Here is a 15,753-nt window from a genome sequence, read left to right as displayed (position 1 = left end):
ACAAAATAGGGGCCAAGTTGGAACTTGCAAGAGAAACCCACCACTTTGTGTGTCCTTTTTCCCATTTGTATTAGTGATTTAGGCAGTTAGACAGAGTTGAGATGTTTCATATGATTTTTTGCAAACAGACGAGCAGGTTGTTTAGTAAAATGCCTAATTGTCTCCCATTTTGAGGAGTCATCTAAAGTCACATGATATGAATAACTAATGTATATTTTTCTTATTTTTCAGGGGATGCTGGTTACCCGCAGCTGACGTGGCTGATGGCTCCAATCAGGTACCCCCAGGGCCCAGCAGAGAGGAATTACAACAGGGCCTTGCGGAGAAGCCGGAGTATCATTGAGTTGACCATAGGTCTTCTCAAGTCCCGGTTTCTCTGCTTGGCCCGGCCTGGGGGTGAACTCCTGTACTCTCCTACAAAGGCTTCCAAGATCATCCTGGCGTGCTGCGTGTTGCACAACATGTGCGTTGCCCGGGATGATTCTTGGGAGCTGACGGAGGAGAGGGAGCCAGAGGTCCGTCAGCCGGCGGCCCCCAGGCGGCGGAGCACCGCTGCCGGTATGGCCACCCGGAATACCCTGGTTGCTAGCCACTTTACATGTAAGTACTGTAACCGGTCAAGATAGGGCATGTGTATTAATTAGCTAGTTAGCAGAGGTGCCACTCACAGGGAGACAGAGGGTGATTATCATCTGCCAATGACACTTGCCATTGTAGATAAAGTGTAGTCAACATTGGTAAAATTGTGTTACTTGAGCAAAAACATGCACCTCTAACCATAAACATGTTGGTATTGTGAATAGTGTAAAGGGCTGAGAAGAGCTGGCAGGTGTTTATTTGTGTCTATGCCACCTGTGTAGTTATTGATAACATGAACGGCTGCTTGGTATCTTATGGTGTTGTAATTTTCCAGAACATCAACATCTTGGAATCATGGCACGTACCATGGGAAGCCTGTGGTGATGGGCTGTCTGGCGTCACAGGTGTGTATTCAAATGTTTACATTAATGATTTCTGGTTTGTGTAAGTTGGCATAAAATGTGTTATTTCACTCGTGATGTCGAAATTAAATGAAGTTCAGAATGAAGCAAACAGGCATTAAGATGTGATTTTCATTATGAAATGTCTTATCCTTTGTTTTATTTTTCCAGGAGTGGTACTGCTTGCGGGTGTAGGTGGTAGAAACCCACCTTGATGGACTCCACTCATTTTCTTTTGTGGTCAGTGGATATTTGGTAAGGCACATGGCCAATGACCAACATGAACACCCTGGAACTTCGAAAGTGGCTTGGAAGCTGCCCAGCAACCTTGCCATGCCTGTCCCCTATGAGCTGGTAGAGGTGCAGAATGGATTCTGAACTCTGCCGGAAGTTGTGGAAGACATCAGAATCCCGTAGCCATGGAGCAAAGATCGTGGTCTGGCGCTGTAAAGGCACACGGACTGGAGAGTGACAATATTATTTTGCTGCATCCCTCCTTCTGCTGTCATTCTCAAATAAATAAATACATTAGAATTGAACATGTGTTTTTTTGTTTTGTGTGGGTGCCTACAGACAAAAGGGCCATCCACACTGTAAGATTTAGAGAAGACTTTATCCTTCAGATTGACATTTTCTATGTAGTGCAAGGGCCTGCCTGATTGCATCCAAATTGAAAGTGTTGAGGTTTGAGCTTCTATTATATGGTTTGGTTAAGTCTACAGGAAAAAGTCTAGACAAATTGTTAGTGTATGGCCCATTAAGCTGCCAAGGCCGGAGTTTTGCACTTTGCATGCTGCTTGTACTGGTGATGTGAGGGGTTGTAATGTAGAGTAGGGATGTGACAGTGTTGTGTTGAGGTGTGAGGCAAATGTAGTGTTGGACTATGAGGGTCTGTGTTGTTGAAATATGGAGAGAGTCCAATATCAGACACCTATGTTTATTGGTCAAGAAATTGTAAGAACCATGGTAAATATGTAAAGAATTGCATCTCGATAAAACTAGGACCACACTCATAAAATCAAAATTGTGTTGTTTCCATTGATGTGCTTGAAATTTGGGTAGGACACCCCCCTCCCCCCCCAAATTCAAGATAGTTTAAAAAAACTGTTTAAAAAAATGAGAGTGAAAAGAGATCCCAAGTGTAGTGATGTGATTTGAACCCATGACGTTGTGAACTGCAGTGAAGTTGCAAAGCACTTAGCTATTGTGCAGAATAAAGCTGTATGGTGGAAAAAAAGGAGTGTGTTAAGGCTAAAAAGCACATATAGCTAAAGAACTAAACATTGTATGGAATGTGGGAAGAAGACCATGGTAAAATTGTGAGGTTTCATCTTGCCCTGAAGTAGGGTAGGGGTTTGGTCACTTGCATTTGGTACTTTCCTTCATAAGATCGATTCGACACACAGACAAGATCAAAAAAACACTTAAAATGGTGTAAGCTTGCAAGCGCTTCTGAGTGTAACATTATTTAGCAATATATATGATGTAATCCGTTACATTTTAGCAATATAAACAAAAAAAGAAAATAAAAAAAGTAGGTGGAGATGGTAAGCCTCGAACCTACAGCAGAGGGAGATGAATTACAGACATGTGATGTGTGCACTAATCCACTAGCCCACATCACTATGTGAAACTGCTATAAGCACGAAGACATAAGTTTGCGAATTGGCGAAGCCGCGATCGTAAGTGAATCCCGCTGACGGCGGAATTCATTATTGCTGTTTTACTCGCCAATTCGCCGCAGCGCCAGTTAATTGATTTGAACGCGGCGAAACTGAAACACGTCATAGATGTTTGAAGCTGCAGTTTCTTTAAATCCGGCCCCCCGTGACGGAGAATCTAGAGAAGGGATTCATCCGACCCTCTACTTCTCCGGCAGGAGCTGGGATCTTTTTTGTGGAGAAAAAAGACCATTCACTTCGGCCATGTGTCGATTACCGTGAGTTAAATAAAATTACGGTCAAAAACCGGTACCCCCTACCCTTGATTCCTGAACTCTTCCAGAGACTAACAACCGCCTCTGTATTCACCAAACTGGACCTACGGGGAGCCTACAATTTGGTCCGTATTAGGGAGGGGGACGAATGGAAGACAGCATTCCGCACCCGATTCGGGCATTATGAATATTTGGTGATGCCTTTCGGGCTCTGCAATGCCCCAGCCACCTTCCAGCACTTCGTCAATGACATCTTCAGAGACTATCTGGACATCTTTGTAATTGTCTACCTGGACGATATCTTGGTCTTCTCTTCCTCACTGGCCCAGCACAGAGAACACGTTAAAAAGGTACTCCACCGACTCCGGCTACACCGGCTCTATGCAAAACCTGAGAAATTTGAACAGCAGAGTATCCAATTCCTCGGGTTAATAATCTCCTCTGAAGGGGTCAAAATGGACCCTCAGAAGGTCTCCGCCATCCTGGATTGGCCCGCACCGGTGGATAAAAAGGGGATTCAGCGTTTCATAGGATTCGCAAATTTCTACAGGAAATTTATCAAGGGGTTCTCTTCCATCATCGCCCCTATTACCCTGCTCACCAAACATGGTACCCGCTTCCACTGGTCTCCCGAGGCGCAAGTCGCATTTACAGCCCTGAAGGAGCTGTTTACTTCTGCCCCTATCCTCAGCCACCCGGATCCCGCCCTGCCTTACATCCTTGAAGTTGACGCCTCGGAAATCGCAGTAGGAGCAGTCATCTCCCAGCGTCAAGGTCTCAAGGACCTAATTCATCCGGTAGCCTTCTTCTCCCGTAAGCTTTCTCCTGCGGAGAGGAACTATGATGTAGGGGATCGGGAGCTCCTTGCCATCAAGACTGCCCTGGAGGAGTGGAGGTATCTATTGGAAGGGGCGGCACATGCCATACTCATCTTCACGGATCATAAGAACCTGGAGTATTTGAGGACGGCCAAACGCCTGAGACCTCGCCAAGCAAGGTGGGCACTTTTTTTTTCCAGATTTACGTTCCATATAACGTACCGACCGGGTTCCAAGAATACCAAACCATAGAAACATAGAAACATAGAATGTGTCGGCAGATAAGAACCATTTGGTCCATCTAGTCTGCCCAATATATCTGAATCCTATGAATAGTCCCTGGCCCTATCTTATATGAAGGATAGCCTTATGCCTATCCCATACATGCTTAAACTCCTTCACTGTATTTGCAGCTAACACTTCTGCAGGAAGGTTATTCCATGCATCCACTACTCTCTCAGTAAAGTAATACTTCCTCATATTACTTTTAAACCTTTGCCCCTCTAATTTAAAACTGTGTCCTCTTGTGGTAGTTTTTCTTCTTTTAAATATGCTCTCCTCCTTTACCGAGTTGATTCCCTTTATGTATTTGAAAGTTTCTATCATATCCCCTCTGTCTCTTCTTTCTTCCAAGCTATACATGTTAAGGTCCTTTAACCTTTCCTGGTAAGTTTTTTCCTGCAATCCATGTACTAGTTTAGTAGCTCTTCTCTGAACTCTCTCTAGAGTATCTATATCCTTCTGGAGATATGGCCTCCAGTACTGCGCACAATACTCCAAGTGAGGTCTCACCAGTGTTCTGTACAGCGGCATAAGCACTTCTCTCTTTCTACTGCTTATACCTCTCCCTATACATCCAAGCATTCTGCTGGCATTTCGTGCTGCTCTATTACATTGTCTTCCCACCTTTAAGTCTTCTGAAATAATTACTCCTAAATCCCTTTCCTCAGATACTGAGGTCAGGACTGTGTCAAATATTCTATATTCTGCCCTTGGGTTTTTACGCCCCAGGTGCATTATCTTGCACTTATCCACATTAAATTTCAGTTGCCAGAGTTCTGACCATTCTTCTAGTTTTCCTAAATCCTTTTCCATTTGGCGTTTTCCTCCAGGAACATCAACCCTGTTACATATCTTTGTGTCATCAGCAAAAAGACAAACCTTACCATCGAGGCCTTTTGCAATATCACTTATGAAGATATTAAACAAAATTGGTCCCAGTACAGATCCCTGAGGTACCCCACTGGTAACATGACCTTGTTCTGAATGTTCTCCATTGACTACAACCCTCTGTTGTCTGTCACTCAGCCACTGCCTAATCCACTCAACAATATGGGAGTCCATGCTCAATGACTGCAGTTTATTGATAAGTCTTCTATCAATAAACTGGATGCTCTCTCTCGAATGTACGACAGCTCTAAATAAATCATTGTACCTGACACCATCTTAACACAAGGTAACTTTCTGCTATTACAGTCTGACCTTCTTACCGCTCTGAGACAAGCCACAGTAAATGCTCCCCATCCTGCTGGAACTATACTGGTACCCAGAAATGGACTGCTATGGAGAGGGGATCAAATTTTCGTTCCAGAAAGTGCTCGTGTGTCCATCCTAGGACTGTGTCATGACCACCCGATGGCTGGTCATTTCGGGATCCATAAGACCCTGGATCTTGTGCAGCGCACGTTCTGGTGGCCCGACTTAGAGAAGTGTTGTAAACAATATGTTTCCTCCTGTACTGTTTGCACACGAAGCAAGGCAATCCGAAATAAGGCACGGGGCCTGCTCAGACCACTACCAGTCCCTGACAGACCATGGAAGATGATTGCCATGGATTTTATAGTGGAACTTCCTCCATCAGACGGTTATTCTGCAATCTTCGTGGTAGTAGACCGTCTGTCGAAAATGGCTCACTTCATACCACTAAGAGGTACACCCTCCGCGCTTGAGACGGCGCAGGTCTTATGAACATTGTGTCGGATAGAGGTGTCCAATTTACTTCTCGCTTCTGGAGGGCTTTATGTGATTCACTGAAAATCAAGCTGTCAATGTCCTCCGCATACCATCCCCAGACTAATGGGCAGACTGAGAGGACCAACCAGACCCTCGAGCAATATATCCGATGCTTCACCACCTTTGTTCAAGATGACTGGGTCTCGCTACTACCATCAGCAGAGTTTGCATACAATAACGCCAAACACTCGGCTACAGGTCAGTCCCCATTCTATGCTAACTACGGGTTTCACCCATCTTTCTTGCCCTGCTTTATTCCTGAACCTACAGTGCCAGCAGTCCGGGATATCTTGGAGTTCCTTAAGGAGAACAACAAAATCTTACAGGATGCCATGACCAAGGCTCAGACCTCCAATAAAGAGTTCTTTGACAAAAGGAGGAGAGGTGAGTTGGTTCTCCAGCCTGGCAACCTGGTATGGTTAGCCACCACCAATCTCCGATTGGCATGCCCTTCCAAAAAACTGGCACCCAAGTTTATTGGCCCGTTCCCTGTGAGGAGAAAATTAAATGAGGTATCTTACGAATTGACGGTTCCCGATTCCCTCAAGATCCATCCAGTCTTCCACGTTTTACTCTTGAAACCTGCAGTACCTGATTCCTTTCCTGGTAGAAGTTCGCAACCACCTGCTCCTGTCACAATCAACGGGGACGAAGAATTTGAGGTGGAGGCCATCCTAGACTGCAGAAGGCGGAGGAACCAGCTACAATACCTGGTTAAGTGGAGGGGCTACGGCCCCGAAGAAAATTCCTGGGAACCGGTACAGAATTTCCATGCCCAGGACTTAATCCGGAAATTCTTCTTCAACCATCCCCACAAAAGGAACCTTTTGGGCACCCGGAGGTTTCCCTTAAGGGGGGGGGCAATGTCAAAGACTCAATACCCTGCGCAACGCTTCCTGAGCACACTGGTGTGCTGTCATGAGTCTGCAACCAAAAGGGTTAACCTAGAGCAGACTAATTGCAATAATTGGCAAACAGGCTGCCTTATTTAAACAGCCCAGCAGCACTGCACTTTGCTGTGTTGTCTTCAGCTCTCCTGTATCCTGTGTCTGTTATATCTGCTGTTCATGTTTACCTGACCCGGATTGTCTTTGGATTCAGATTGTTCCTGTTTACCTGACCTGGCTTGTCTTTGGATTCTGATTACCTGCTGCCCGCCCTGACCTTGGCTTGTCCTGACTATCCTCCTGTCTCGTCCTGATCTGTTTACCTGCTACCGGCTATTGGTCCTGGACCTGTTCCTGGCTCTCCCAGGGAATCCGGGGGACCGCGACCTGGTGTTAGCAAGCAGCCAAATCCATCCCCACCATCTGGGGCCCTGGTGAAAACCGGCTAACACTTAGACTCTGCGCCTCTGGTGAACCTGTGCCACGCCAGTTACCCAGTAAGCCACTACTCTTACGTCAGGCTCTGCCACGTTACCCCGTGACACATGCATTCTCCCAAGAAAAAAAAAAAAAAAACAACTCTAGCAATACACACCAAACTGAGCATGTGCAGCTTGTCCCCTAGCCTCTGTTCCATCAGGAGATTGATTGGGAACAATGAAAGGAGGGAGGATCAGAGAAGACAGGATCAAACAGCTTTTTTTACCGAATGCAGAGGATTAACCCCTTAGGTTCCACCGTGAGTATAACAAGCATGCTTTTACTGCATATACAGACTGATTTTTACTGTTGTGAGTTTAGTAACACTTTAAGATCACATTGAATTGGAGAAGGATTAAAGGGACTATTATCATTTGGGAACTCATGTGTTTCCCTTTGTTCTTTTCTTTTCCTTGTATCTTAGTTCAGACCTTATAATAATGCTTTTATCTTTGCAATGATAAAATATGATGTTTTATGACTTTGTGACAAAGGATAATTCTTGTTTAAGATGTCTCATTTGGATATAATAATGTCTTTATTTACCTTTATTTATATAAGAGAATTATGTTAAGCTCCTGCTAAAATCATCCAAGAATCTATTCTTTGTCACTAAGGTGCCCATACATAGGTAACATATTATATCTTAAAGTGGCTCTTCAGTCATTTATTCATCTTTCCATCTAATTCATCTTCTGCCCTTGATGTTTTAACTTTGAATAGTAAACCATTTTGTATCTGCCAGTAAATACCTTATACAGCCCACTTCATCTTTCTTGTCTAGTTATTAGCCTAGGCTAATGACAACATGCACAGCTCTCTCTCACTCTCGTAAGAGTTTGCCAGCAAGGAAGCGAGGGATGAGTCTTAGGAGGGCCAATGAGAGCTGCAGAGTTGGAGGGGGCTGGATGAGGGCGGAGATAACAGGAGACTGCAGAGATCCATGAGTAATCATCAAGAGAAGATAAATGTGCGGGCAAGCAGTGGTGTGAGTGTGTCTGTGTGTATATATGTGTGTGTGTGTGTATGTGTGTCTGTATATACAGTATGAGTGTGTGTGTGTCTATATATATATATATATATATGTATGTGTATGTGTGTGTGTGTGTGTGTGTGTGTGTGTGCCTCTGTGTGCCTCTGTGTCTGTATAAATCCAGGAAGTGAACAGTCAGCAGCTGAAGCTGCCCACAGTTAAAATGGCTGCAGCCAGACTTAGTGGAGGGAGATTTCTGCAACGTATTTGGCAAGTACAGAATCACAGTATATATAAAATAATATGCAAAGTGGTTGAAGGGAGCTTTAGAATGGCAAATATGTTTTTATTACAAAATATGTGAGCAGACTGCAGTTCCTCTTTATTATTCCTTGTAAAAAAGGCACCCAAGGCCTGCTGTAAAAACTGTTTTCCACTCTTTCTTCTGCTTGCAATTGCTTCATACTGAAGTTCTGTTTTCTGCTACAGTGCAAACTGTTTTTTAATATATCCAGTCAAACTATATGTTTAAAATCCAAAGCACTTTCTTGGTTTTGGTTAGAATGAGAAAGGGTTTTAACATCTGTCTGTATCATTGTTGGGGAAGTGAGCAGATCTCCGATATAGAAATACAGGCAATAAAAACCCTTTGTCAACTCATCTTTTATGAAATGTTTAAATTGCTATTCATGCTTCCATTGCAGAGATTTTGCTCACTTCCTGTTTTGGTGACCATGCATGAAGTGAAAAAACATTTTTTTGGAAAGGTGATGTAAAAGGGAACTTACCCTCTTAAGTTTAGTTAGGGACTAGTAAGAATATTGAAATGGATAAACCCCAAGCTGATTGGGATTAAATAGCGCTTGCTAATAGGAACTAGGAACAGGGAATTATAGGTTTAAGACAATAAATATTCATAGAGCTAAATGTCACCAATAAGATATATCATTAAGATTAATAAATTCATAAATAGTACCAATAAAAATACATTATTAAGAAATAGTATACCCAATAAATATCATAAAAATTAAGTCAAATAGGTGTCATAAGTTGCATAACGGTGCAAAAATAAAGTCCAATAAAGAGTTCATAAGTGACTTGGTGAAAGTTGATTACACTGCAGTGCAAAGAAAAGTGCAGGTGCTCAGTGCTGGATCCTCCTATGGTCCAATAGCCGAACGAGTGATTCTAGGATAGGTAAGATGTAAGCTTACCAGATGTAGTGGGTCTGAGTTACCTTACGGCACAAAGACCAGTAAAGCTTGATGGCCCTCCTAGCCTCAGATGCGGTACCTGCTGGGCTTATCCCTCACCAACCGAGATCCCTTCCTAGACAGGCGATGTCCTCAAGATCCGGTTAGGGAAAAATAAATGGCTCCAGATGGTGAAGTACCGTTTAAGAAGGTTTATTTCCAAAATAGAGATCAAAATTACACGTATATTACAGTTAAAAATAAAGCCGCGCCCGCTGTCGTGAAGTCTGTAGCGTGGAGAGCGGTATTCCCCGTACTGCATTCCAGCTGACTTCCGGGTAGGCAGCGTGCGTTCCACCTGATGCGCGTTTCGTCAGAGCGTATGAACTCTTTATTGGACTTTATTTTTGCACCATTATGCACCTTATGACACCTATTTGACTTAATTTTTATGATATTTATTCGGTATACTATTTCTTAATAATGTATTTTTATTGGTACTATTTATGAATTTATTGATCTTAATGATATATCTTATTGGTGACATTTAGCTCTATGAATATTTATTGTCTTAAACCTATAATTCCCTGTTCCTAGTTCCTATTAGCAAGCGCAATTTAATCCCAATCAGCCTGGGAGTTAATCCATTTCAATTAATCCTACACACATTATAGCAGCTGCTTCCCCTTAGATTTTAATAATTTCACCCCACCCCCTAGCCTTCCTGGGCGCGAAGAATATACTCTATTGAGTATATATAAATATTTATTACCAGTAAGAATATACCTTGTTTTCAAGTTGAATGAGCAACATCCTAAAATGTAGATTCTGTTCATCCTAAATATTTGCTACTTTTTTCTCTCCTATTGCTTGATACATAGTTACATAGTTACATAGTAGGTGAGGTTGAATAAAGACAATAGTCCATCCAGTTCAACCTGTGTAGGTGTGTGTGGCTGTACTCATCTCACATACCCCTGAATGTTCTGATCCTTGAGATGTAAGTCTAAGAGTCTTTTGAAAGCCACCATACTACCCGCAGAAACCACCTCTTGTGGTAGAGAATTCCACAATCTTGTAGCCCTAACAGTAAAGAACCCCCCACGTTGCCTGTGGTTAAAACGCTTCTCCTCTAATCGCATTGTATGCCCTCGAGTCCTCATGCAATCCCTTCGAATGAACAGCTTTTTTTCTAAGCTGGGATCCCCATTAAGATATTTATAAATTGCTATCATGTCCCCCCTCAGACGTCTCTTCTCCAGGGAGAATAAATCGAGCGATTGTAGACGCTCTTCATAGTCAAGGTCCTCCAATCCCCTAATTAGTTTAGTTGCCCTTCTCTGGACTCTCTCCAGCTCCAACACATCCCTCCTGAGGACTGGCGACCAGAACTGGACAGAATACTCCAGATGCGGTCGGACCAGAGTTTTATAAAGTGGAAGGATTATAGTCTTATCTCTGGAATACATCCCTTTCTTTATGCATGCTAATATTCTGCTGGCTTTGGCAGCTGCCGCTTGACATTGCATGCTGTTGCCTAATCTATCATCAACCAAGACTCCCAGATCCTTCTCCATTTTTGATTCCCCCAAGGGTTCCCCTCCTAATGTGTATTGTGTTTTTATGTTTTTAGTCCCCAAGTGCAAAACCTTACACTTCTCCACGTTAAACCTCATTTGCCATGTCGTTGCCCACTCTGTAATTTTGTCCAAGTCATTCTGTAGGATATCTGCTTCATGCTGTGCAGTTATTGCCCTGGCCAATTTTGTGTCATCTGCAAAAACTGATAAAGCACTACTGATCCCGTCCTCAATGCGGTTTATGAATAAATTGAACAAGGTTGGTCCCAGGACTGAGCCCTGGGGCACCCCGCTTACAACCTCAGACCAGTCTGAGTATGCGCTGTTTATTACCACCCTTTGGACACGCCCTTTAAGCCAATTCCGTATCCAAGAGCAAACTCTGCTGTCGATACCTGCAGACCTTATTTTATAAATTAAGCGCTTGTGGGGAACTGTATCAAACGCCTTAGCGAAATCCAAGTACACCACATACCCTTTTTTAAGCGCATAATGTATTCATTAGGGTTGCCAATGAAATTTAGTTGTGTGTTTATTCAAAGCCCAGCTCTAGATAAGACTTTTTTTATATTTTGGACAGACTTGGAAAAAAGTAGATACTCTGAAATTCTGAATGGCTGTACATGACCACATTAGGGGATTTAATCTGATTCTCAGGGGAGGTGGAAATGAAAGTCAGACAGTAATATTTCCTAGAAGAGGAATACTTGTAAGCCTCCTCACTCAGCACCTTTATATGTCTCTAAGAGATATCCAAAAAAAGATGTAACGTTGTAGTTCCCAGCCATAAAAGTAAACACATTGCTGTTGCCTTTGATGTATTTTAATTTATCAGAAAAGGAATAGGTAGAAGTAGATAGACTCATATTGGCCTCATTGAGTAGAAAGCCAGAACTTAAATAACTCTCTGCCAAAGTCCTTGAGTCCATGAGAAATGCTGCTGTATACTGTACAGTATACAGTACCTGCTGCTTTATATTAGACATTCATGTTTTTTATTTGCTTGTTCAATTTACCTAACTTTCAAAAAGAAAGGATCAGTAACATCTTTTTTAATTGTATAGGTGCAACCAGGTACTACTTGTGCTGTATTTGGATTGGGTGCCATTGGACTGTCAGCCATTATTGGATGTAAAGTTTCTGGAGCATCAAGAATTATTGCTATAGATATAAACAGCAGCAAGTTTGAAAAGGCAAAACTGTTTGGAGCCACTGACTGCATCAATCCCAATGATTATAAGAAGCCAATCCAGGAGGTGATCATGGAAATGACAGAACATGGAGTGCATTATTCCTTTGAATGCATTGGCAGTACAAATGTTATGGTGAATTTCTTTTAGCAGTTATCAGCCCAATCTAAGCATGCACCAGACCGAACAACCTTTCTGTATGAGAAATTCAATAGGGGAAATTCAATAGATGTCTGCTATAAGAGCTCATAGGGTATTTTAAAAAACGAAAGGCCTTTTTTCAAATAATTCAGATAAAGTAGTGCTTCCTATTACCAATCTTCAATTCCCTCCTACATGTTTAGGGCATAAACAATAATTAGGTTGGTCCCTTTAATAAGAGTGTGTACCAGTTGAAACCTTTACAAGAACTTCAACATGAAAAATACACACTGATATAGTATTGCAATTGCTGAAAATATTTCATATTTACATTGAAGAAATATGTATTCAACCACAAGCACAGATGAAAAGATATCAAAACAGTCTGTTCTAGGGACATGAACCACTGCTTATGACCAGACTCATGGTGCACCAATACTCACAACACCTTAAACTTTCCAATCCCTCAGATTTGTCCCCTCATTTGATTTCATCTTCATTGTGTTTTTTTGTGATCTGTGCTACATTGTTTTTCATTGAAGATTTTGAAGAAGTATATGTATCATTAATCTTAAGGCGACATTTCAGTCACTTTGTATACACAATACATTGTAACAAATATAGCTCAAGAAGGCGCCAACCTTCTAAAATCAAACCTATCAATAAATGCGGCCCCTTTAAGTGTGATCCACACAGCAAACAACTTAACTCAGGTAAAGTAAGGCGCTGATTATATATATATATATATACTGTATATATATATATATATATATATATATATATATACAGTATCTCACAAAAGGGAGTAATATCTTATTCTATATTTTCATGTGACAACACTGAAGAAATTACACTTTACTACAATGTAAAGTAGTGAGTGTACAGCTTTTATGACAGTGTAAATTTGCTGTCCCCTCAAAATAACTCAACAAACAGCCATTATTGTCTAAACCGCTGGCAACAAAAGTGAGTACACCCCTAAGTGGAAAAGTGTCCAACTTGGACCCATATTGCATCAACCAGCTCTGTAATGTCGTCATGGAGGAGTGGAAGAGGACTCCAGTGGCAACCTGTAAAGCTCTGGTGAACTCAATGCCCAAGAGGGTTAAGGCAGTGCTGGAAAATAATGGTGGCCACACAAAATATTTACATTTTGGATCCAATTTGGACATTTCCACTTAGGGGTGTACTCATGTCAGTGTCATTTTTTCAGTGTTGTCACATGAAAAGATAGAATAAAATATTTACAAAAATGTGAGGGTTGTACTCATTTTTGTGAGATACTGTACATACATTTTTTGAAGCTGATCCGACCCGATCCCATGCTGAGCTGTCAGCTGTGGCTTTGCTGTGGAGGTGGGTGCAGAGGACACATCCGACAACAGAAGCCCCATAGTAACTCTATGGGAGACATTACTCCCCATTCATTTCACAGCTGTTTTCGACTGTGTCCTCTGCAGAGCTTCCACCGCTGGAGACTGGATAAGATCAGATTCAAAAAAGGTAAGTATACTGATTTATTCTTGACAGGGCTAGATAGGTTAGTGTTAGATCATGCATGTCTGTAGATGCAGGAATTTTAGTGTTAGGGTTGTGTTTATGGATTTTAACAACAGGAGTAAGTCACGGTAGTTTTTGTTTTTAACCTTTTATTTTTCTTACCTATGGGTATGAGTTGTATAAAATCTGATTTAAAACATTTTCATGTATATTCTGTATTTTCTGTATTTCCTCCTAATCTAAATCTTTATAGGCAATGGCAAATATCTTAGTTAAAATTAAGTGTGTATGTCTTCCGAGTGCTTGTTTTTTGGCAGCTTAGATTAAATAAAATCATGTTCTGGTCACTGCTACCCAGGTTTTTCTTAATATGAACATTTTTTATAAATTCTGCATTGTTTGACATTAACAAATTTAGCAGAGCATCATTAGTGCAAGCTGAGGTTTCTGTGCACTATAAAGTAACTCAACAATACAAATGTACATTTCTGTCCTTTAGTTAAGTAACTAAATTCTCCCAATATTATCTCTGGCCCTGCCTGTGCCACCCACTTTGTTTCGGTAAGCAGCCAATTCTGTTTTTCCTGACTCATATAACTAAATTAGCAGTATGCACAACCATATGTAATGCCACTCATAAAAGTTACTACTCTGTTACAATAAACAAAATACATTTTCTCACTTTTAGATCACACAGACAGACACCACCGCCTTTTCTATTTACCTCATCCCTCTGAAAAAGATAATCATCAGGAATATCAACAAGCATAATTGTGTTAAGAGCCAAACCAAGATTCTAAATTACCATTTAAATCAAAGTGTTCATCACACATGAAAAATTCAACCATTTTGCTCACAATACTTCTGCTATTTGTGGACATTTTAAACCATGGTTCAATTTTGCATTTTGAGTTATGATATAATTTTTGTTATAAAACTTTTTCAGTGTAGATTTTTTAACCTTAGGTCCTCATTATTACCTGTCATAGCCCCCTCTCCCCTTATCCTCTACCATTTCACCATCTAGTACATTGTAATCTTTGTCCCTGTCTGACTGTATCCATCTCCCCCATTATTTTCTAACTTGGCCAACACCTCAATGTACCTCTACAGGTCCCCATAGCATAGCACCCATTCAAAGTCAGTGCTGCTGAAACCCAAACCCTTTTTTTGTAACAAGATCATACAATGTATGTATTCTTTTATATGTTTGTTTTGTTGTGAATTTCAAAGGCAGAGAATAAAACTTTTCTTCAACTTACAGCCTAGTTCTCTAAATTCATTTTTTAAAAATCCTTCACCCCCCAATTATTCTGTCATTAGTCTAAAAAGGCCTTCACAGTAATTTGCCTGCTTAGTCTACAATATGGCAATGCTTGGCTACACCGATACAACAAACCACTTGTTTAAGGCAATATTTTCAAATTAATTATTATATTCATATTGTCAATAATAAAACCCCCTCTTAGCATGAGTTTTAGGATTCCTGCATAACAATCCCCAATCCTGCTTGATGGGGTATTATCCTGGCTATTGGTGACATCAATAACATCTCAGGATACCACTTCTGGTATATAGAACAACAATATTCAACCTTGCTATTTATCATTATCCCAGTTAAATTACAGTCTATAAAGAATACTATGAAAAAAGAAAAAACATTTAAAACATTACATGTTTTAAACTAATGTTGTTTTAACTTCCACTTTGAACTCACTTAGTTCACATGCCAAACTGTGTTCAAGTTCAGTGTGAATCCCTAAGTTTAATTTTCGGACAGTGAAGGAACAAACTGAATTTTTGTAAAATCTTACTTTCTCTGAGTCCTCTGACAGTCGCCGCCCACTCATACAGTCTTCACCAATGGCTATTGACCTCTTATCCACAGGAGCAAGCTAGGCATAAGACTTCTTAAAAACAAAGCAATTTACATAGACAGACCTACAGGGGGCTGTCCCACTGGTCCAATACCCCCGGCTAGCCTCATTCCCAATTCAGTTTGGTAGCAAGCAGTAGATAGTCCATGAACCCCAAAAGAGGGGCGGGGGCGGCGACTGTCAGA

General features: G+C 41.4%; 1 pseudogene across 1 annotated transcript in view; it reads left to right on the top strand.

Moving 5' to 3' along the window:
- The window catches only part of LOC309544601 (alcohol dehydrogenase 1-like), a 130,800-nt pseudogene that overhangs the window by 68,040 nt on the left and 47,007 nt on the right, over positions 1-15,753 (top strand). Inside the window, exon 7 of the transcript XR_014226143.1 lies at positions 11,925-12,185. The product of XR_014226143.1 is annotated as an alcohol dehydrogenase 1-like (transcript). The remainder of the gene's footprint in view (positions 1-11,924; positions 12,186-15,753) is intronic.

Source organism: Pelophylax lessonae (assembly GCF_965119305.1).
Source record: "Pelophylax lessonae genome assembly, chromosome: 1".
Classification (NCBI taxonomy): domain Eukaryota; kingdom Metazoa; phylum Chordata; class Amphibia; order Anura; family Ranidae; genus Pelophylax; species Pelophylax lessonae.
The sequence above is the reverse complement of the archived record's forward strand: the minus strand, read 5'-3'. Positions and strand labels throughout refer to the sequence as shown.